We start from the raw sequence: 21930 nt of genomic DNA, 5'->3' as shown, positions 1-21930 counted from the left end.
TACAATCATTGTATGACTGGTATAATGAAATATTTAAAACAGATCCTTTCATTGTCTCTTTTTCATTGACTAAAGACTGTTGCTCAATGTTATTTTTATCATATGTTATGAATACAGTTTTTTATTATTAATATTTATTTACAAATATTCTATATCCACCAAGCAAAAATATTTACCAGCCCCTAATTAGGTAAGATGATATCTTGAGTTCTGGTGAATAGGATATGGGTAGGAGTGCTTTTCAAGGTCACTTCCAGGTCTGGCTTCTAAAAGTGAATTATCTCAATCTCTCCATCCATCCTCCACATGTCTGCAAGCAAAAGATGCCAAGGGAGTGGGGCTCCATGGTGGGAAGATCCTAAAATGGAGCCACCAGTGGGAAGAAGGTCACAGAAGAGCTTCTGGACCTGTATCAACTCTGTATGCATGAAATATGCACCTTTCCTTCATTAAACCACTAAGGTTATGAGATTTATTTGCACCCTAGCACAGTATAGCATGACTAATACACAAAGACAACAGTTATGAGCTCATGTATTTTAACAAACTATTGTTAGCAAATTATCATGACTGCAACTGCTAAAAAATGCATATACATATATATGTACATATACACATACATACATGGAGATATATATATATATATATACACACACACACACACATACATACTAGCATTGGTTCAACATGTCATGGTGACTTCTGGGAAGCGCTTATGTAATTTTGTGCAAAGATATACAGCAACATTACCTACCATAATTGAATGGATATTCAGAAATATTAGTATGAAAGTTGTCATGTTTCCCTATAAGTCTTCCAGATTTTCATCAGATCGTTCATTTAACCACAAAGATAAGCAAAATTCTTTTGAACAGAAGGGAGACTACATCCAACATAAGGACAGTTTTAAAGGTAAGCACAATAAACATCTGCATGGTGTGATCATATACAGTTAATAATCCCTCGAAGCAAAAACCTTACCTCTGCAGAACTACTCCAGAAATACTAATTCCCAGAGGTGCTTTGTATTTTAATTGGACAAGACAGCAACTCGGATATAAACAACTGGTTTGTTAAAAGGTTAAGCTGATTCCATATCCAGTTATAACTAACTATTTTTATACAAATGAAAGTACGGCCTGAAAGAAAAGAGACATAGGATATGTAGGTTTTAGTGTAGTTTGGTTTATTGAATATAAATTTCCAGAACATGTGGAACTGCCCAATACATGGGCTTCAGAGTCAAAAATTCATGGTTTTAAATCCCAGCACTACAATTTGAGTTACAAAGCCATACTTAACTTCCTAAGTCTCTGTCTCCCCATTTGTCAGATAGAGTTAATTGTTCTGCCTCTATATTGGTGCTGTTGAGAGGATTATTTGAAATATATCTCCCTCATGGAAAACCATCTTTTCTTACACTAGTCCCGAAAAGTCTTATCACTTTCTGAATGATGTGAAAGGGTTACTATTATTAATTTGTTAAAAAATCTCAACAATTAAGAATGTTAACTCATTACCAACTTTTTAACTATTGGGGGTTGGAGTTCAATGGCAAGGTCAATTGAAAACTTCTGATTTGAGGACAGACTTGAGAGTATGGAGAATATTAGAATTTGCACAAAATTTTCATGATAGCATATCTGTTAAGAATATGACATTTTGCACAAAGGATGTTGATCAGATTAGGACTAAATAGATTCAGTAGAATTTTAGGAAAATTGTCTGTTTTAATTTTCTAAAGCTGTCAGAACGCAATATACCAGAAATGGTACAGTTTTTATAAAGGGAATTTATTACATTATATGTTTAAGTTCTAAGGCTAGAAAAATGTCCAAATTAAGGCATCCAGGAAAAGATACCTTGACTCAAGAAAGGCCGATGTCTGTCACATGAGAAGGCACATGGCTGTATCTGCTGGATCCTGTTCGCTGTTCTGTTGCTTCCAGCTTCTGATGCCAGTGGTTTCCTCTCTAAGTGTCTGTGGGCCTTTGCTTCGCTCCTCTGGGACACAATTCTGGGTTCTGGTTTGCTTAGCATCTCACGGTAAGGCACACAGCAACATCTGCTGGGCTCTGCTCATGTCTAGCCATCTGTTCTCTCTCTGTCAGCACTGCAAGCATCTCCAAACATCTATGCCTCTGTCAACTCTGAAGCAATTGCTCTCCAAGCATCTGCATCTGAGGTTTCTCCAAAATGTTTCTCCTTTTACAGGACTCAAATAAACCACCTGAATGAGTGGAATCACTTATCTACCTAATCAAAGGGCACACCCACAATTGGACGTGCCACATCTCCATGGAAGTAATACAATCAAATTTCCCACCCTAAACAATAGGTCTGGTACCACAAGATTGGATCAGGATAGAAACATGAGTTTTCTGGGGTACATAATAGTTTCGAACCAGTATATTGCCACAGTAGAATGAAGCTTAGGATTTATCTAACTTAAATTTCTGGGAAGTACAAACAGCAAGAACAACGATGACAATAAAAACTAAAGTTCAGCCTGTCCTGGTTGCCAATATTTAACCAACCAAGAGGAATTGGTGAACAAAGGAAACAAGGCAGTAAGAGTTTAGGAAAACCAGAATGAGTATTGGAAAATGAAGATACTGAGGTTAGAAAGCTTGGCTAATCGTTTTGTAAATGCCATGGGTAAGTGTCATATTGACAAAAGAAATTTTCATTGTGCTAACACACACACACAAACATACAGAAAACATATGTGTATATATTAATTTGTATGTATATATTTATCAAATTTTAGACACTAGCAATGATTTCTAATGGAATTTATTACTGGAAACTTATTATAGCAATGCTAACCAATAAACTATCAGATAATTTGGTAGGTACCAGAAACAAATAGTTCTTTTACTGAGAATATATTTTATAATTTCACATCATGTAATATAAATACATACTAATCTCTTCTAACACAAACTCACAATGTGAAACTAAGTTATGTTTGAGTTGATACATACTAATCTCTTCTAATGCAAACTAGCAGTATGAAACTAAGTTATGTTTGAGTTGACTTTTCTTTTCTTGCTGTAATAAATTCATTAAACCACTTCCAAAGGTACAACATACAAAATGGTACACATCAGTGAGAATAAAATACAAATAAAGTAAAACTGATAATTCTGTCAGGACCAATAAATACCAAAATAATGACCTAAGACATTCTAATTAAAAACAATTGGTTAAATTCATTTATTCAGTCAACAGGCATTTATTGATACACATGAATACTCTGCTAACTTTAAATAATTAAATAAATAAATCATTAGAATTCTCAGCAGAAATACAGTGTGCTAATCACTGTGGGATGTTAGCTGGTTGGAGACATATTTTATATATAATTTATTCATAAGTATATGATAAATAATATAAGTTTTATATCTTCCTACAGCACGTATAAACATAGACACTTTGACAATTTCTCTTTTCATTGTTGATGAAGGTAGAAAATATTCAGCAGGCAGAGGTGGAAGAATTGGAGTATAATTATTAGTGGATAGAATAGGCCAGAAAAAGATGGAGAATTAAGAAGGCATGGGAGCATTAAGGGAACGGCAAACAGTTTATAGTTTGGATGAAGTGAGGAACCCCTTAAGAATGATAAACTTAATGCTTGCCTGCCATGCCAGAGGACCCGGGTTTGATTCCTGGTGCCTGCCCATGTTAAAAAAAAAAAAAAAAAAGAGTGATGAACTTGACTATGAGGTGAAGAGTCATGGAGTTCCAGATACATTCTTTCTGTAGTGGGTAATGAAGATCTATTGACGTTTCTGTGTCAGTGAGTGCTAACATTTAAGTCACTATTTCAATTTCTTCAGAGCCTGAAATTGGAAGAAACAATTGGGAGCCTATTTACTATTTAATAAAAAAATCAACATTTTAAGATACTGTTTATAGAGGTATAAGAACTTCAACAAGGGAGATGGAAAGAAGTTACATGTAATAAATGGGGGAAATGCTACAGAGGTAGGAAGAAAAGATCTTGCCAAGCGATTGGCAGGGGGCAGGAAGAAATCAAGGCTGAGTGCATTTACAAGACTAAGTGCCTGGGCTAAAGATTATGTCATTAGTAGAAATGAGGAAGTTAGGACAAAGAGCTAGAGTATATAGGTAACAGAAATAGATTAGAGTGGGCTGTGATGAAATTGAGCTACTTCTCAGAATAAAAATGTCCTTCCTGGAGTTGAGATTTTGATTAGAGATATCAAAGATGATGGTTTAGATGTGAAGGTCACTGATGTGTATTTGAAAGTGAGGGAGTGAGTCAGGCCTTCAAAGAAAGAGGTATAGAAAAAAAAGGGTCAAGAAGAGAACCTTTGGAAAATCCTAGACAAAGATGCCAGAAGAAGAGAAACCAGAAAAGAAAGAGAGTGAAGAGAGTCAGAGAATCCATAAAAACACAACTTCCAAAATTAGGGGCTTGCCAGTAGAGTCAAGCATGGTTGAGAACTACAGGTAAGGGAGCTGTGTGGGGAGCGGTAAAGTTATTCGCTGGAATGTCTCAGTCATCTTGGAGAGACATGTTTAGAGGAAGGCAGAGTGGGCTACTACAGAGTGAAATGGGTGAAGCAATGAAGAGGAGCAGAAGAATAGCCTTTCAAGAAGTTTATAATGTAAAGGGGGGGGGGACCACAATGTTATTGTAGGACATTGCAGTATCAAGGAAAAGGTAAGTTTGCTTGCTTGCTTTGAAACAGGAAAGAAGTCAATAAAGGAGGAGGGATTGAAGTTGCTGAAGAGAGCTTGGATAATTGATAAGCACTAATCTAGAGGAGGTAAGAGTAAATAGGATGAGAAGCACAAGTAAAGGCAATAAGTATTGTATGGAATAAGATTCTTTTCTTAGGTAGATGAATAAAGATAAGGATCATTTAGAAGAGAGCTGAGTGAGTTCACAATAGATATCTTTACATTCAGTGATATATAAAGTTGGATTACAGCTTTCTTTATCTTAAATTGAAACAAACAAAAAATCAACTGCATCACTTTTTGTTGTTGTTGTTTTGTTTTGTTTTCTTTTTAAATGGGCAGGCACTGGGAATCAAACCCGGGTCTCCGGCATGGCAGGCGAGAACTCTGCCAGTGAGCCACCATGGCCCACCCAAGTGTATTACTTTTTAAAAAGTCAGGTATAGTCAAGAAATAGTATTAATTTGAAGTACTTCCATGCTAAAATTTCCACAGGGACATGGGAATGCCTCTCCAAAGTGATAATATATGTGGCAGTTAGGTTCTGGTGTCAACTTGGCCAGGTGAACGTGCCTAGTTCTGTTGCTGTGGACATGAGCCAATGGTACATGAACCTCATCTGTTGCTCATTACATCTGCAGTCGGCTAAGAGGCGTGCCTGCTGTAATGAATGATGTTTGATTTAATTGGCTGGTGCTTAAATCAGAGAGTTCAACGTAGCACAGCCCAAGCAGCTCAGCATACCTCATCTCAGCACTCTCAGCTCAGCCCAGGCCTTTGGAGATGAAGAAAGGAATCACCCTGGGGAAAGTTGTTGGAACCCAGAGGCCTGGAGAAAAGGCTAGCAGAGATCACTCTGTGCCTTCCCACATAAGAAAGAACCTCAGGTGAAAGTTAGCTACCTTTCCTCTAAAGAGCTAATGAAATAAATTCTCTTTTATTAAAAGCCAATTTGTCTCTGGTGTGTTGCATTCTGGCAATAGCAAACTAAATCAACATACATTTCTTTTGTCATGATAAAACTCATATCACTTATATCAAGCATATGCGAAACAATTGAGGTTCCAAGCAAAGGTCTAATAACATGATAGGTGTAAGAGAAGGACTAAATATTACCAAGTCCACATGTACTGGATTTGTCTGACAGCTGGCTAGTTTGATGTAAAATTACAACTTGAATAGACATAAACTCTTAATTCTTGACAGTCATTAACTATGAACAATAAAAGTGCCATTAAATCTACATTAGTCAGCAAAATGCTTTGTAATGCTCTAACCTGAATGCACCCCATTCCTATAAAACCCCCAAAGCAGCAAAGGTTTACTCTGTAATACTCGTTGGGTTTTTAGAAGCTTAAAATCCTGCCAACGCACCTGCTTTCCAGAAGATCATTAGGTAAAAATCCCAGGGTAGCTCAATCAACCTGGCTTCAGTTACCTTACCGTCTGCTAGAGATGAAAATTAATGTTATTCAATGAGCCTCACTCCCAAGATTGGCTAATGTATAGTTATGAGGCCAGCTGTCTGAGGGGTGCTTAGGTCAGTTCTAAGCCGATCTGGCTTTCCTTCTGGGTTGATCCCAAGTCCCAACATAGCACACTAACACACCGATGTCAGCCTGTGCCAGCTGGTACACTATTGTGCAGGTACTTAACAGGATTACAGCACACAAAATCATAGTCTTGGCAGTGAATGCTTTTGTTGTCCAGCTTTAGCTTCATGGCAAGTTTCACAGAAGTCATCATCATACTTTTTAAAAAGCCTAAAACCAAAACAACAGTTCTGAAACAGGTAGTCAAGACAAGGGGAAAAAGAAGGCTCCTAATACAGGGTTATTGCTGAAGCCCATCTAACAAAGTATTTCTCTTTTATTCTCATTTCCTATGGAAAATCACACAAATTAGCATAGAAAATCCTGCTTTATCTCTGAATGGAGTTACACAGCCTTAATCTGAAATCTGCTTTTCTTCTTCTGGCTACAAGAAGCCAAGCAGGGCATCCCATCAAATTGCAAGAGGAGATTTGTCACGTTTGACTGGTTCTCAGGCTGTGTGAGTTGGCAGCTGGATGCTGAACCGAGCCAGCAGTCACTCCACCACTGATGCCTACACCCTACTCTGGTTACCAACTATTCTTCTCCAGCCAAACCCTCTTCTCTTGGCTGTTGCTGTATCCGCTCAGGGAAACAGTAATAGATCAACACTTTCTTCATACATCAGAGCTGTCCTCCAAGGACTGTGGTGAAATTGCTTTGTTTTACATAACAGCCAACTCCAAACTTTCATAGTAGAGAAGCAGCCACAGGCAAAATGTAGTGAATCTCATAGAATCTCCAGTTTAACCATTTAAAATAGGTAAAGGGCATGATGATTTATAGAGGTGCAGCTTGCTTTTGAATTTGTATGAAACATGATCACATTTTTTTTTTTTAAGTCAGGTGTTTCTTGCCAGGGCTAAAATTCCTTAGGGGCAGTTTTTAAAGTTGGTATTTATATGTGGTAGCTCAGATTACTTCCTTGCTTTGATAGAAGATAGAATGCCTTTGTTAGTGCTTGAAAATGTATATCACAGTATCTTTCTTCAGTTACCCTTGTCAGATAATGTATCAGCAGCAGAAATGATACCAATAATTCATTTAAGATGACACACTACTTTCAATTAATATTTCACAGAATGAAAACAGTGTTTCTAAGTTTTAAAATTTAGATCTTAAAGCATGGTACGTTTTTTAGAAAGTGAACACATGCAGTCATCAATGTACTTTTGTTGTTTGTCATTGTCAATTATAAATTCAAATAAATGATTATCTGCTGTAGAAGGATGTTTATAGATGCAACAAACTTTAACTGTGTTGAAACAGCATCAATTCTACTTTGTAATTCAATGTTCAATAATTTTATAAAAATATACAAATATGTAATTGCTCAAGTTATATATTGCATATGTAAGATAGAGACCACTGATTATCTATTGCAAGGATGAACAATTAGGAAACGAATTAATAAGGGTTTATGTTACATGACTATCAAGAGAGTTAAGCTTGTCATATATATGCTTTATGTTTGGGTGAATGTATATATATGTACGTATGTGTGTGTGTGTAATTTGGATGTTGAAAGTGTTGCTAAATCTGAAGGTCCACAAATGTGTCACTACGTTTATAACTTCAATTCCCTCTACCTACTGAAAAAATACCAAATGGTCTTGTCACTCTACAACATTCTTATGTATCTCTATCCTCGTTTACTTCTTCTGATCATGTTATTTTTTTCTACCTTGAAAACGACTCATCTAAGAATTAAAATTTTACTCCTTCTGTGAAGGTTTTGTCTTCTCTCTGAAGCAAAACCAAATGCCTCATTCTCTGTACCTCCATCCCACTTTGTGATTATCTCTATTACAGGAATTCTGACATTGTATCATTAGTTTGACAGTTGGATCAACGAAGGACAAATACCATCTCTACATTTCTAGCACCTTGATTACTGCCTGGCACACAATAGACACTAAATAAATACAAATGGATGGTTGAATGAGATGTATGAAACCAAACAGGCCAAATTAAGGCAGAACATCAAACATACATCTCTTCAACTACTGGGGTTTTGCCAGTTGTTCTTCCTTGAAAGTAGCTGATGCTATTCAGTTTGTGTTAACAATGGTACTTACCAAATTTTTGCTGGTCAAAGATGGCCTCACCTACAAAACAACCATCTGCTTAATATCAGCCTTTTTGGGGCTGGGGGTGGAGAAACTACAAAGTGTGAGGAACATATTGAATTACAAGCTGCATTTTACACTTCCAAAATGTTAAAATATCAAAATATGTGTTTCTTTAGAATTGAGGAAACATGGCAATTTCCTTTCCAAGAAGAATATTTTGAAATCATGCCATATTTAGCTACAGCATCCATTTCCGTTTTCCATCTCTGTAAATGACAGAGGTTACCTCTTCACATGCCTCCATAACTACAACATAAAGCAATCATACAGAAAGTCAAATTTCATTTTCTTTAAGAAAATATTCTTTAGAAGTTTTTATCACTAAGTTCAAACATTAAGAAACATGATGCATTTAAGTAAGGGGTATTATGATTGTGTTTTGGGGGAAAGTATGAAACATTTGGACTCAACTGGAACACCCTGCTGCAATAGAAAAGCATAGGACTAATCTGACATGCACTTCAAGGCCAACTTGCACAAAATTAGAACATCTACCCAGGAAAGAAAAACTATTCACTCCAAACCATGTAGTCTCCTCCTGTGGCTAAATCTGTTCCGCTTTCTAACAGTATATAAAAATACATGTTGAGAAAAGTAAAAGACCAAATGTTTTTATTCAGAAAAACAAATCCTCTTTTTGCAATTTATCTTCAGAAAGAAGAAAAAGATTTTCTTATTTTCCAACAGAGGAAAAATGACATCTCTGAAAAATAAACATGGTTATCAGGCTTTCAACTACAGTAGGTATATAAATCTGTTAGGAAAGTTGGGACAAAGATAAAAATAAATTTAGCATGCTTGCTCACATTTTAATTCACATGCTCTATTCCAATTTCTATTATGTTTAAATCCTAACATTTTACCGGCTCTATGTAGGAAAAAAATATTTGTCAACCTCACAGGAAATATTTGGGTATCTACCGATCACACAGTTGTTAATGTCCTGGAAGAAAAATGAAATATGGCTTTGCTTCGAGGCCTTGTATATGCTAGCTAGACTAAGTCTGTTCTATTTTATATAAAATTTGAAATTAATGTATACGGGTATACTGACAAGCATGAAAATAAGACAAAACTTAGACTAATTCTATTTCAATAGTCAAGCTCTTGGTTATTTAACTAAATAAGCAGATAGTAAAATGTGACATATTCAGTACACTCCTCCCATGATGAATTACCCTTTGTAAAACTGAAAGACATACTGTTACTCGATGCTAAGGTTGCTATGGCAAAGCATGCCTTCTGGACACACTTCCTTGTTTTCAAACAATTATGTTTTATCTGCCATAAAGCAACCAATTTCTTCCTTTAAATATGGAAGAAAAACCTTTCTCTCTTAATTATACTACTTCCCTAAGGTCTAAATTTCACCCCAAAATTCGGATGCCTAGAACAAAGGCTGTTAGCATCTATAAATGTCATGGCGGCAGGATTTAGGCTAAGGTGTTCGTTTATTCAATTTCTATTTATATATGGGCAAAACACATATAAATGCTGAAATCTACGAGGAAAGAACAAAGTTCCAATGACTGAATTTTACAAAGTTAAACAAGATAATCCCATCGATTTTTCCTTCTAAATATCTCTCTCCACTGACATGTCTAAAATTTTGCTACCACCCACCAAGGCGAAATAACCACTATCTCTTATCTGAACTATAAAAAACTGGTTCCATTACATACAACTGCCCCTACCCCCAGGCCACACTCCCCCTTCAACAAGATTTCTATAGTTCATCTAGACTAGAGAAATATTCACAGTACAAATTGGATAGTACCACATCCCTGTTTAAAACTTTTAGTGATTTCCTGGTATATTAATGTTAAATACCTAAATCCATAAGACAGGTCACAATACCTAACCTGATTACATCTTTACCTTCCAGCCTAGCTCAGGCTGCTTTCCTTCAGTCATTAGCCTTTTTTCAATTCTTCAAATATCCTCAGCCCCTATTTCCTGCTACCTCAGGGCTCTTGTCTGTGCTAGTCCCTCTGAATCCCTTTGTCTTGTAAATGTCTTCACATTTTGCAATGTCACTTCTGCTGAGACACCTTTTCTGAGGCTTCAAATGAGATTATTTATCTGAAACACATTTTAGCATTCTATGTTTTCCCATCTGGTAAGTATTATAGTTTTTCATTATTTTCTGAAAATCTGATTAGTGCACATCTTATTCACCAACCTCATACTTCTGGATTTTAAGTTTTAGATTAAGTATTGATGTTCTATAATGGATAATGAAGATTTTGCTTTTCTATCCCCCTCTGAACTTGTTTATGTTAATTATTCTATCACACTTTTTGTTTAAATTAATAACTGTTTATATATTTCTCACAGGGGTGTCACGGCATATATATATATACCCACATATATACACAATTAAATCTCCTTTACAATGTCTTACTTTCCCTGGAGTTAATACTTCTTTTTTTTTGGTAGTTTGTTTCTTCAGTATGTATCTTTGGATCTATAACTGAAACTGCTAGTTGTCATCTCATATCATGTATCCTTTTTCCATAGTAAAAGAACTCTCAATTTTTAATTTGGCACATGAGTTTAAAAATAAAGACATCTTTTCTCACGCTCCTTGCAGCCAGATGTAGCTATGTTCTGGCCAGTGAATTGCAAGTGAAAATGTCATGAAGCAGCCACTGGGAACCTTCTGGGAACCCACTGGGAACATTGCTGGCTCAAGTCTTACTCATCCCTTTCTCCTTCCTATCAGCTTTCCAGCAGGAATAAAGTGGGCATGATGACCAGAGGTGAAGCAGTCATTTGGACCATAAAGTGACCTTGGTGATGGAGGACGGGTATGCCCATACATGTGGTTAAAGTGGTCTGTGACTGCCACGTCATGCATAAAACTGCATTAGTGGAATTACCAGATTTTCAATGACGGGATCCTGACCCTATAAGTATTAATTATAGTTGATCTTGTGCAATTTCTTTAATTTATAGCTAAGGAAACTGTCCCAGAGAGATAACTTGTCTTACCTAAGGTCATAGGGTAATGTATAGCAGACAGACACTGGGCTGGACCTGAGATCTCAGGTTCTTGGCTCTCTTTTCTAACCTTCTCAACTTCTTGATATCCTGTTAACCAGAAGCATCCTTAGCTATGATCACCTGTGAGGAAAAACTGCTGATCACATGAAGAACTGAAATTAATAGGGGAAGAAAGTGAAAAGAAAAGGACATAGCTACTCAAATTCATTTACCAATGGGGCCTTATAAAGATTAATTAGGCTAATAAATGAACTATCTTTTGATGTCTTTTACTTGAAATAGCATCCTTTGCTTCAATTAAGGAGTGCCCCTCAAAGAAATAACCCAGTAGGATAAAATAAGCCAGAATTCGCGTGGCCTCTAAGTTCTTTAAAACATGCTAAAAAGTTAAACCCAAGAAGCAGTGTCTGTGCTTTTGTTGATGAGTGCTCAATAAACAAGAGACTCTCTTTGAATTGATTTTATGCCTTTCACCCAACAAGAAAAGTCAGCCTGATCAATGCTATTTCCCACTTGCAGGTACAAGTTTTACTGATCTAAAACTCGTAGATCAGTAAATTAGAGAAACCCCAGGGGAGGTAGTAGGGTGCCCCTAATGCGACTCACGGCCTGCTACTTCCTACTTTCTTTCACTTTTTACTTCTAAAATGGAAACACAGGGGAACAGAGCCTTAAAATGAGGACTAGTACTGCAAATAGACTAGCTATACTTATATCTGGAAGTAACACTGGCTTTGTCTGTTCTCATAGTCTAGGTATTAAGTTATGAAAGCTAACCTAATTTGCTTTGTTTGCTGCAAATTCTCATTTCGATTTGCCTAAAATTTTCCCAAGTAGCTCTTACGTGCCTAACAGTGAAAAAGGTATATGTTATCTCACTTATCCCACAACAGCCTTTTCATTTTTAAAATGAAGAAATTAAGACCAAAACAGGTTTAATAGCAGGGCTTTAAGTCAGAACAGGATTCTAAAATAATTCAGTCTTCCATTTTACTGAAGCATCCTCCTAAATTGAGTACCAAACAATATGCTTCTGCTATTCTAAATGATAAAGGAAAGATTGCATCATTTAAACTAGGAATATGACATCATATTTCAGCATTTCATTTTAGGCAAGACCAAGAAAGAAAACATCAGAAAGGTCAACAGGAAAACGGTGCAGCAGTAGATATGTTAGTTATAGACCTGCCTGTGAGGAAGAAGTCCAAGCAGTGGCATACATTTGAAGAAACATGCAAAAGTTTCAGAAAGTTCACATTAACTTTATAACCATTTTAGATATGTATGTATATATGTGTGTATACATATGTATTTTTCCACTATATAGAGTTTTGTGAAGTGTTTATGCTTATGATTTTTAAAGCAGTTTTACTGATACATATTCATATATCATACAATCCACCCAAAATATACAAATATTGGTTTTTAGTATGATTTAAGATTTGTGCATTCATCACCACAATCAACTTTAGGACATTTCATTACTCCAAAAGAAAAACCTCACACCCCTTAGCAGTCACCTTCTCAATCCCTCTATTCCTTCCCCAGCCCTACAGAACCACTCATCTAATACTGTCTCTATAGATATATTTATATTTACATTTTATATAAATGGAGTCATATATTATGTAGTACTTTGTACCTGGCTTCTTTCAATTACCATAATGGTTTTTTTGTAATTTTTGAAATTTTTTTCAAGTAGAGAAGTGTGTTTACGGGAAAGTCATGTAAAAAATACAACGTTCCCATATCCTCCTATTGTTGAAACTTTGCCTTAGTGTGTTACGTTTGTTATAATTTATGAAAGAATATTAAAATGCTACTGTTCACTATAGTCTACAGTTACATTAGGTGTAATTTGCCCCTACATACCACCCTATTATTAGCACCTGTAATAGTCATGGAAAACATTCTTATTCTTGCAGCATTAACCACAGTCCATGGTCCACAAAAGGGATCACTGTGTTATACAGCTGCATGTTTTAACTTCTGACTTTCATTCTATTAACACACATGACTGAAAACTACCCCATTTAACCACATTCACAAACATAATTCAGTGCCGTTAATTACACTCACACACATTTACAAAACCTAAATAAAAATTCTGTACAAATTAAGCATCAGTTTCCCATTCTCTATCCTCATTCTATCCCATGGTCACCTATATCCCAGATTCTAACTCTATGTGTTTGCTTATTATAATTAGTTTATATTAGTGAAAGTATACAATAAACTGTCCTTTGTGTTTGGCTTATTTCACTCAACATAATGTCCTTAAAGTTCATTCATGTTGTTGCATGCATCAGGACTTCACTCCTTCTTACAGATGAAAAATAGTCCATTATATATATATATGGAATATATATTCCATTTCATATATATATATATATATCACATTTCGTTTATCCATTCATTGGTTGATGGACCCTGGAGTTGCTGCCATCTTTTGTCAATTGTGAATAATGCTGCCATGAACACAGGTGTGCAAATGTCTGTCTGAGTCCCTGCTTTCAGTTCTGGGTATATACCTGGTAGCAGGATTGCTAGATAGTATGGCAATTCTATACTTAGCCTCCTGAGAAGCCATCAAGCTGTCTTCTACCTGGAGTACTCTACATTCCCATTAGCGATGATGAGTGTTGCTATTTCTCCACATCCTCTCCAACACGTGCAGGTTTCTGTGTTTGCTTTTAATAGTGGGCATTCTAATAGGTGTGAAATGATATCTCATTGTGATTTTAGTTTGCATTTCCCTGATAGCTAGTGATGCTGACTATCTTTTCATGTGCTTTTTAGCCATTTTTATTTCTTCACTGGAAAAATGTCTATTCAAGTTTTTGTCCCCCCCCCCCGCCTTTTTTTTTTTGGCATGGGCAGGCACTGGGAATCCAAACTGGGTCTCAGGCATGGCAGGCAAGAATTCTACCACTGAGCTTTTGCTCATTTTTAAATTGGGTTGTTTTTTCTTTTATTGTTGAGATGTAGTACTTCTTCATATATTCTGGATAATAAACCCTTACTGGATATATGGTTTCAAAATACTTTTTCTCACTGAGAACATTGCTTTTTCACTTTCTTGACAAAGTTCTATGAAGCACAAAAGTTCTTAATTTTGAGGAGGTCCCATTTATCTCTTTCTTTTCTTTCATTGCTTGTGCTTTGGGTGTAAAGTCTAAGAAACCATTGCCTACCATAAGATCTGCAAAATGTTTCCCCCAATTTTCTTCTAGGAGCTTTATGGTCTTGGCTCTTGTATTTTGAGTTAATTTTTGTATATGGATATCCAGTTCTCCCAGCACCCTTTTGCTGAATAGACTATTCCGTACTAGTTGAGTGAACTGAGTACCATTACCAAATGTCAATTCACCATGAATGTGAGGGTCTATACTGAAATTTCAACTTGATTCCATTGATCAATATGTCTTTCTTTATGCAGATACCATGCTGTTTGATCACTGGAGCTTTGTGATATGTTTTAAAGTAAGGAAGAATTTGGAGAATTTTATGTCCTCCAAATTAGTTCTTTCTCAAGATATTTTTGGCTATTCGGGGACCCTTCCCTTCCCCAAATTTGATAATTGGCTTTTCAATTTTTGTAAAGTAGGCTGTTGGAATTTTGATTGGCACTGTCTTGAATCTGTAAATCAATTTGGGTAGAATCGACATGTTAATGATATTTACTCTTGTAATTCAAAAACACAGAATGTCCTTCCATTTATTTAGGTCTTCTTTGATTTCTTTTAGCAATGTTTTGTAGTTTTCTGTCTACAACTCCTTTATATCCTTAGTTAAATTTATTCCTGGATATTTGATTTTTTTAGTTGCTATTGCAAATGGAATTTTTCCTTTATTTCCTCCTCAAATTGCCCATTATTAGTGTATAGAAACACTGCTGATTTTTTTATGTTGATCTTGTATCCTACCACTTTGTTGAACTGATTTGTTTGCTCTTGTAGCTTTGTTGTACATTTTTAAGGATTTTCTATATATAGGACTATGTCATCTGAAAATAGTGAAAGTTTTAATTTTTTCTTTCCAATTTGGATGTCTTTATCTCTTTTTCTTGCCTTTTCTGGCTGGAATCAGGAGCACAGTGTTGAATAACAGTGGTGACAATGGGCATCCTTATCTTGTTCCAGATCTTAGAGGGAAAGATTTCAGTCTTTCACCATTGAGTATGATGTTAGCTATGGGTTTCTCACATATGTCTTTTATTTCGTTGAGGAGGTTTCCTTTTATTCCTATCTTTGAAGTGTTTTTATCAAGAAAAGATGCTGGATTTTGTCAAAGCTTTTCTGCATCAATTGGGAGGATCATGTGGTTTTTTTCCCCTTTGACTTGTTAATATGGTATATTACATTAATTGGTTTTCTTCTGTTGAACCACCCTTGCATACCTGGTATAAAACCCACTTGGTCATGGTGTATAATTCTTTTAATGTGCTGCTGGATTCAATTTGCAAGTTTTTGTGAGGATTTTTGCATCTATATTCATTAGAGAAAATGGTTTATATATTTCTTTCCATAATACTTTCCAAAGTATTTTGAAACCATACATCCAAATGATATCTTTATCTGGCTTTGGTATTAGGGTGATGTTGGGTTCATAGAATCATTTAGGTAGTGTTCCTTCCTCTTCAATTTTTTGGAAGAGTTTGAGCAGGATTGGTATTAATTCTTGGAATGAGTGGTAAAATTCACCCATGAAGCCATCTAGTCTTGAACTTTACTTTGTTGGGATGATTCTGATGACTGATTCAATCTCCTTAGTCAGCTGCCATCTTCTGTTTCTTCTATAGTCACTAGAAATCATTCATGTGTTTCTAGGAATTTGTCCATTTCATCTAAGTTGTCTAATTTATTGGCACAAGTTGTTGATAGAACCCTCTCATGATTCTTTCTATTTCTGTGGAGTCAGTAGTAATGCCTGCCCTCTCATTTCTGATTTTATTTATTTGAATCTTCTCTCTTTTTATCTCTGACAATCTAGCTCAGTGTTTGTCGATTTTATTGATCTTCTCAAAGAACCAACTCTTGGTTATGTTACTTCTATTTTTTTTTTTAAATTTAATTCTCAATTTCATTTACCTCTGCTTTAATCTTTGTTATTTCTTTCCTTTTGCTTGCTTTGGGATTAGTTTGCTATTCTTTTCCTAGTTCCTCCAAGTGTTCAGTAGGTCTTTGACTTTAGCTCTTTCTTCCTTATTAATGTAAACATTTAGAGCTCTAAATTTCCCTCTCAGCACAGCTTTTGCTACATCCCATAAGTGTTGAAATGTTGTGTTCTCATTTTCATTAGTCTTGAGATATTTTCTCATTTCTCTTGCAATATCTTCTCTGATCCACTGATTAAAAGTGTATTGTTTATCTTCCATATATTTGTGAATTTCCCGATTCTCTGCCTATTATTGATTTTCAGTTTCATAGCATTATGATCAGAGAAAGTGCTTTGTATAATTGAAATATTTTTAAATTTACTGAGACGTTTTGAGATCCAACATATGGCCTATTCTGGAGCATGATCCATGAACTCTTGAGAAGAATGAATATTCTGCTGTTTGGGGTGCAATGTTCTGTATATGTCTGTTAGTTTTAATCCATTTATCAGATTATTCAAGTTCTCTGTTTCCTTATTGATCCATATGGTTAGGTGCATAAATATTTATAATTATTTCTTCTTGATGGATTGCCCCTTTTATTACTAGATAGTGTTCCTCTTTGTCTCTTATAACAGTTTTCTATTTAAAGTCTATTTGTCTCATAGTAATATAGCTAGCCCAGTTCTTTCATTTTGGTTACTGTTGCATGGAATATCTTTTTCCAAACTTTCACTTTCAACCTATTTGTGCCTTTGGGGCTGAGGTGAGTCTCTTGTAGACAGCATATAGTTGGATTAGACTTTTTAAAATCCATTCTGTCAATCTGTGATTGGGGAGTTTAATCTCTTAACATTCAATGTATAACTGTAAAGGTAGTGCTTACTTCAGCCATCTTCTTCTTTGGTTTTTGTATTCCATATCATATTTTTGTCTCTCTTTTTACCGTGTTGGTTACCCTTACAGATAATCTACATTTCCATCCTCTACACCAAAACCTCTCCTTTCTTTTCCTTTCAGCTTACATAACTCCCTTTAGTATTTCTTATAGGGCTGGTCTCTTGTTGACAAACTCCCTCAATTTTTGTTTATCTGTCAATATTTTAAACTCTTCTTTATTTTTTAAGGACAGTTTTTCCAAATAAAGAATTTTTGGCCAGTAATTTTTCTCTTTTAGTACCTTAAATAGATCATGCCACTGCCTCCATAGTTTCTAATAAGAAATTGGGACTTAATCATATTGCTGTTCCTTTTCATATGATTAATCACATTTCTCTTGCCGCTTTCAGTATTCTTTCTTTAGCTTTGGCATTTGACATTGTGATCAGTATGTGTCTTGAAGTAGGTCTGTTATGATTAATTCTCTTTGGGCATGTAAGTTTATGTCTTTCATAAGAGTTAGGTAATGATCAGTCATTATTTCCTCAAATATTCGTTCTTCCTCCTTTCTCTTCTCTTCTCTTTCTGGTACACCAATAATGCATATGTCATTAAAATCCCTGTGACCCTGCTCAAGTTCTTCCATTATTTTCTCTATCTGTTCTTTGCTTGTAATATGTTGGTTGTCCTGTCTTCTAGTTTGTCGATTCTTTCTTCTGCCTATTCAAATATGCTGTTGTATGCCTCCAGCGTATTTTAATCTCTTCTTTTGTGTCTTTCATTCCCATGATTTTTGTTGTGCTTCCTTTTATATTTTCACCAAACTATTCTTTATACTCACCTAGTCATCTTAATATCCTTTATCTCTTTATGCATATTTCTTTTCATTTCCTTAGTTTGATTTAGGAGATTTGTTGGAACATCTTTGATTAGATGTTCCAAATTCTGTGGCTCCTTAATGTTTCAACATATTCTTTTTACTGGGCCATATCTTTTTGTTTGTTAGGATGGTTTATAATATTTTGCTGATGATTAAGCATCTGATTATTTTGATGCGTTTACTTAGAAAGTCAGTTTCTCTTTCATGTTTAGGGTTGATTGGATTCATGTTAACTCTCTTCTTTGACACCAGGTTCAATTTATTTTAGAACTTTAGAACTATCCCTGTTTAACTGAACATATTTTTCAGCTCTTCTTTATCTGATTCTTGCCCTGGATATCACTTTTTAAGATTACACTATTTGTGCAATTGTTTCACCCCCAGAAGAAGGTTTCCTTTCCTCTGCTCCTTCTATTGATCTGTTCTGTTTGTTTTTGTTTAGCCTCTTTTTCTTTCTTTTTTTTTTTTTCCCACTCTTTTTGTTGCCTCTAGCTGCTTGGTCCTGGAAGGCAAATTCTGGGAGGAGGGTCACTCCAGGAGAACTTTCCCAACTCACTATTTCCCAGCTAAAACAGGGCCATGACCCACAAAGGAGCTGAGACTAGCCCTAAAGAGCCCTGGGGGAAGGGTCAGGAAAAATGCCAAAAGCCTTTTCGATAACTCTCTGGAACTGTGCTTTTCTGACCTGCCCAGTAGATTGTGCTTGTTCTAGTTTGCTAGTTGTCCGAATGCAATATACCAGAAATGGAATGGCTTTTTAAAAGGGGAATTTAATAAGTTGCAAGTTTACAGTTCCAAGGCCAATTAAAGAAAGTCTATAGAAACGTCCAATCTAAGGTATCAAGGGAAAGATACCTCGGTTCAAAAAGGCTGATGATGTTCAGGGTTTCTCTCTCAGCTGGAAGGGCACCTGGCCATGTCTCTGCTAGCTTTCTCTTCTGGCTTCTTGTTTCATGAAGCTCCCCTGGGGGCACATTTTTTTTCTTCATCTCCTAAGGTCTCTGGCTGGTGGACTCTGGTTCTCTTCTCATTCTGTCCTGGTCCTGTGGCCCTCTCCTTGTTCTCAAAGGAACTCTCTCTAAAATGTCTCTTCTTTTATAGGATCCCAGTAAACTAATCAAGACCCATGTAAGTCACATCTTCATGTGGATAACCTAATTAAGTTTCCAGCCTATAGTAGTGAATAGGGATCAGAAGAAACGGTTGCTCCCACAAGATTGATTAGGATTAAAACTTGGCTTTTCTAAGGCACATAAATCATTTCAAACTGGTACAGCCCCCTTCAGCAAACTGTTTCCCACAGCCCTAAGCAAGCACTACTACCACCTCTGCCCCTTTTGGGGGCAGGGTTGAAACAATGGCTATGGTCCTTCCTTGGGTGGGTTGAAATAGTAGTTCTGAGCCAGGACCCAGCAACCTAAATTTGCTAATCAAAAGGCATGACTGGTGTTCAGCCACGTCACCCCCACACCTCCATGTTTGGGGAAGAGGATAGTTATGTCCCTTTGTGTAGTCAGCCAGGGACTGGACCCTGAAGCAGCACACCTCGAGGGTGGAGAATGGGCTGCTGCAGAGCCAGTTACTCACAGTTTTTTACCACAGTTTTTCAGCTTCTTCTACCAGCTCTTCCCTGGATGCTGTATAGTATTATTATGACCTCCAGAGCCCCAGAATAGTTTTTTTAAAGAAAGCTTCTGCCTGTTTATCAGCTGCTTTTGATAGAGGAGTGAATCCTGGAGTTCCCTAGGCTCTACCATCTTCCTCAGAAGTTCCAGTACTTACGATTGTTAAAATAAACAAACAAACAAAAAACTAAGGAAAGCTGCGACAACACTATGCTCAACAAAACATGAAGAAAAATGTGTTATAAATCCTTCTAGGGAAAATCATATTTTCCTTTTTTACATTTTGCTGATGTTTAATTTCCTCAGAGTCATAACAAGTTGAAATGAAAGTATATATGCTAATACTATTGCCTTGGATTTATTTCACTGAGAAGGTTGAAAAATATCTATTTTTAATCCTTAACTCTTATTGAGAATACAGAGAAACTTTTCACGATATGTTACTTACTGAGCCCTCATATAGAAAGTGGTAAATAACTGAAATGCAAAACAAAAATTTAATCACCTCATATTTGTAAGTTTTGCAACAAGGGAAATAAATACATCTAATAAGGATAATTAAATATTTTCCTCAATGTTCCTATAGTGCCCTATGAATACCTCTGTCTATCCTTTTCCCAATGGACTGTCAAGTACATGAGAACAAAATCTTGCTTTTCTCTAACTTCTGTACCTAGCAGAATGTCTGGGGATCTGGTAAAAGTTCAACAAATATATACCGAGTGAATGAATAAAAGAATGACAGGGTGGTTCAGTGGTAGAATGCTTGCCTTTCATGCGGAGACCTGGGTTCAATTCCTGGACCACGCATCGCCCACACCCCCAAAAAAGACATTTGGAATTTATTCCTTAAAACAAAAGTATAAACCTCCTTTATAAAATTTAATATCAAGTCAATAAAATAGATGACTTTAAATAATCATTTTGTCATGTTTGATTTTTATCATCTTATCTCCTTCTTTACATTCAGAAATAGAAACAATTCTTTTAAAACTAAAATTATTTAAAGCCAAAATTCATTCAACAATAGTAAATTTTTGCCTTTAATACCACTTAGAATAATTTATATACCCCAGGATCTTAGAAAATTTGCAGAACAGTTTCTTGTTAATTAGAAGATAGCAGAATTTTTCATTTTTCATTCAAACAAGCATTAATAATAGAAATGAAATCCTTTGGCCCTATAAGTAATAAAAAGAAAGAAAAAGAGGGAGGGAAGGAAGGAGGGAGAGCGAGAGAGAGAGAGAGAGAGAGAGAGAGAGAGAGAGAGAGAGAGAGAGAGAGAGAGAGAGAAGAAAGTTCAAGAGAGAAGAACAAACATGAAAGTAGTAAGCTAGTTTTTGCTAGACCAGATGTTTGAAAATTCTATGATATAATATTAGTAATTAAAAAACGTAATATTCTGACTTTAAAACCTTTCAATAAAAACATGAGAAATGAAGATGTCTGACCTTGCTAGTCTCATTAGTTCAAACTTTGGGGTTATGGGAAGTTTTGTGATAGATGGTGGTGACGGTAGCACACAATGTGAATGTAATTAGCAGCAGTGAATTATATATTTAAATGTGATAAAAGGGAAAATTTTAGGTTGAATATATGTTGCAAGAATAACATTCTTAAACAAAACAAAACAAAACAAAACCATAAGACTATGCAACACAAACAGGAAATCAAAATATAAACCATGGATTATTGTTAATAGTATAATTATAATAGTTTTTCATCAATTGTAACAAATGTACCAAAGTAATGAAGGTGCTAATAATAAGAGGGTGTACTGGTTTGAAGCTGTTTTGTACCCTAGAAAAGGCCATGTTCTTTAATCCATTCCTATGGCTGCAGAATCTCTGGACTAGGTTGTTTCAATTGAGATGTGACCCACCCAGTTTAAGGCGGGTCTCAAAACTCTAGTGAAGTCCTCTATGAGGATAAAGGACAGAAAAAGCCCAGAGAGCATAGGGAGAAGCACCAAGAGAGCTTGGAGACAGAAGTCCTGGAGAAG

The 21930-nt window shown here is 35.8% G+C and overlaps 1 protein-coding gene and 1 long non-coding RNA gene across 2 annotated transcripts in view; both read right to left on the bottom strand.

Moving 5' to 3' along the window:
• The window catches only part of PDZRN4 (PDZ domain containing ring finger 4), a 407543-nt gene that overhangs the window by 146982 nt on the left and 238631 nt on the right, over positions 1 to 21930 (bottom strand). The window lies entirely within an intron of this gene.
• Positions 3754 to 21930, bottom strand: part of LOC143691694 (uncharacterized) — a 215182-nt gene continuing 197005 nt past the window's right edge. The window contains exons 4-5 of the long non-coding RNA XR_013179659.1: positions 11435 to 11566; positions 3754 to 10522 (exon numbers count right to left, since the gene is read on the bottom strand). This is a non-coding gene — a long non-coding RNA (uncharacterized LOC143691694). The remainder of the gene's footprint in view (positions 10523 to 11434; positions 11567 to 21930) is intronic.

This window comes from Tamandua tetradactyla, chromosome 7 (genome assembly GCF_023851605.1).
Source record: "Tamandua tetradactyla isolate mTamTet1 chromosome 7, mTamTet1.pri, whole genome shotgun sequence".
NCBI lineage: Eukaryota > Metazoa > Chordata > Mammalia > Pilosa > Myrmecophagidae > Tamandua > Tamandua tetradactyla.
The sequence above is the reverse complement of the archived record's forward strand: the minus strand, read 5'-3'. Positions and strand labels throughout refer to the sequence as shown.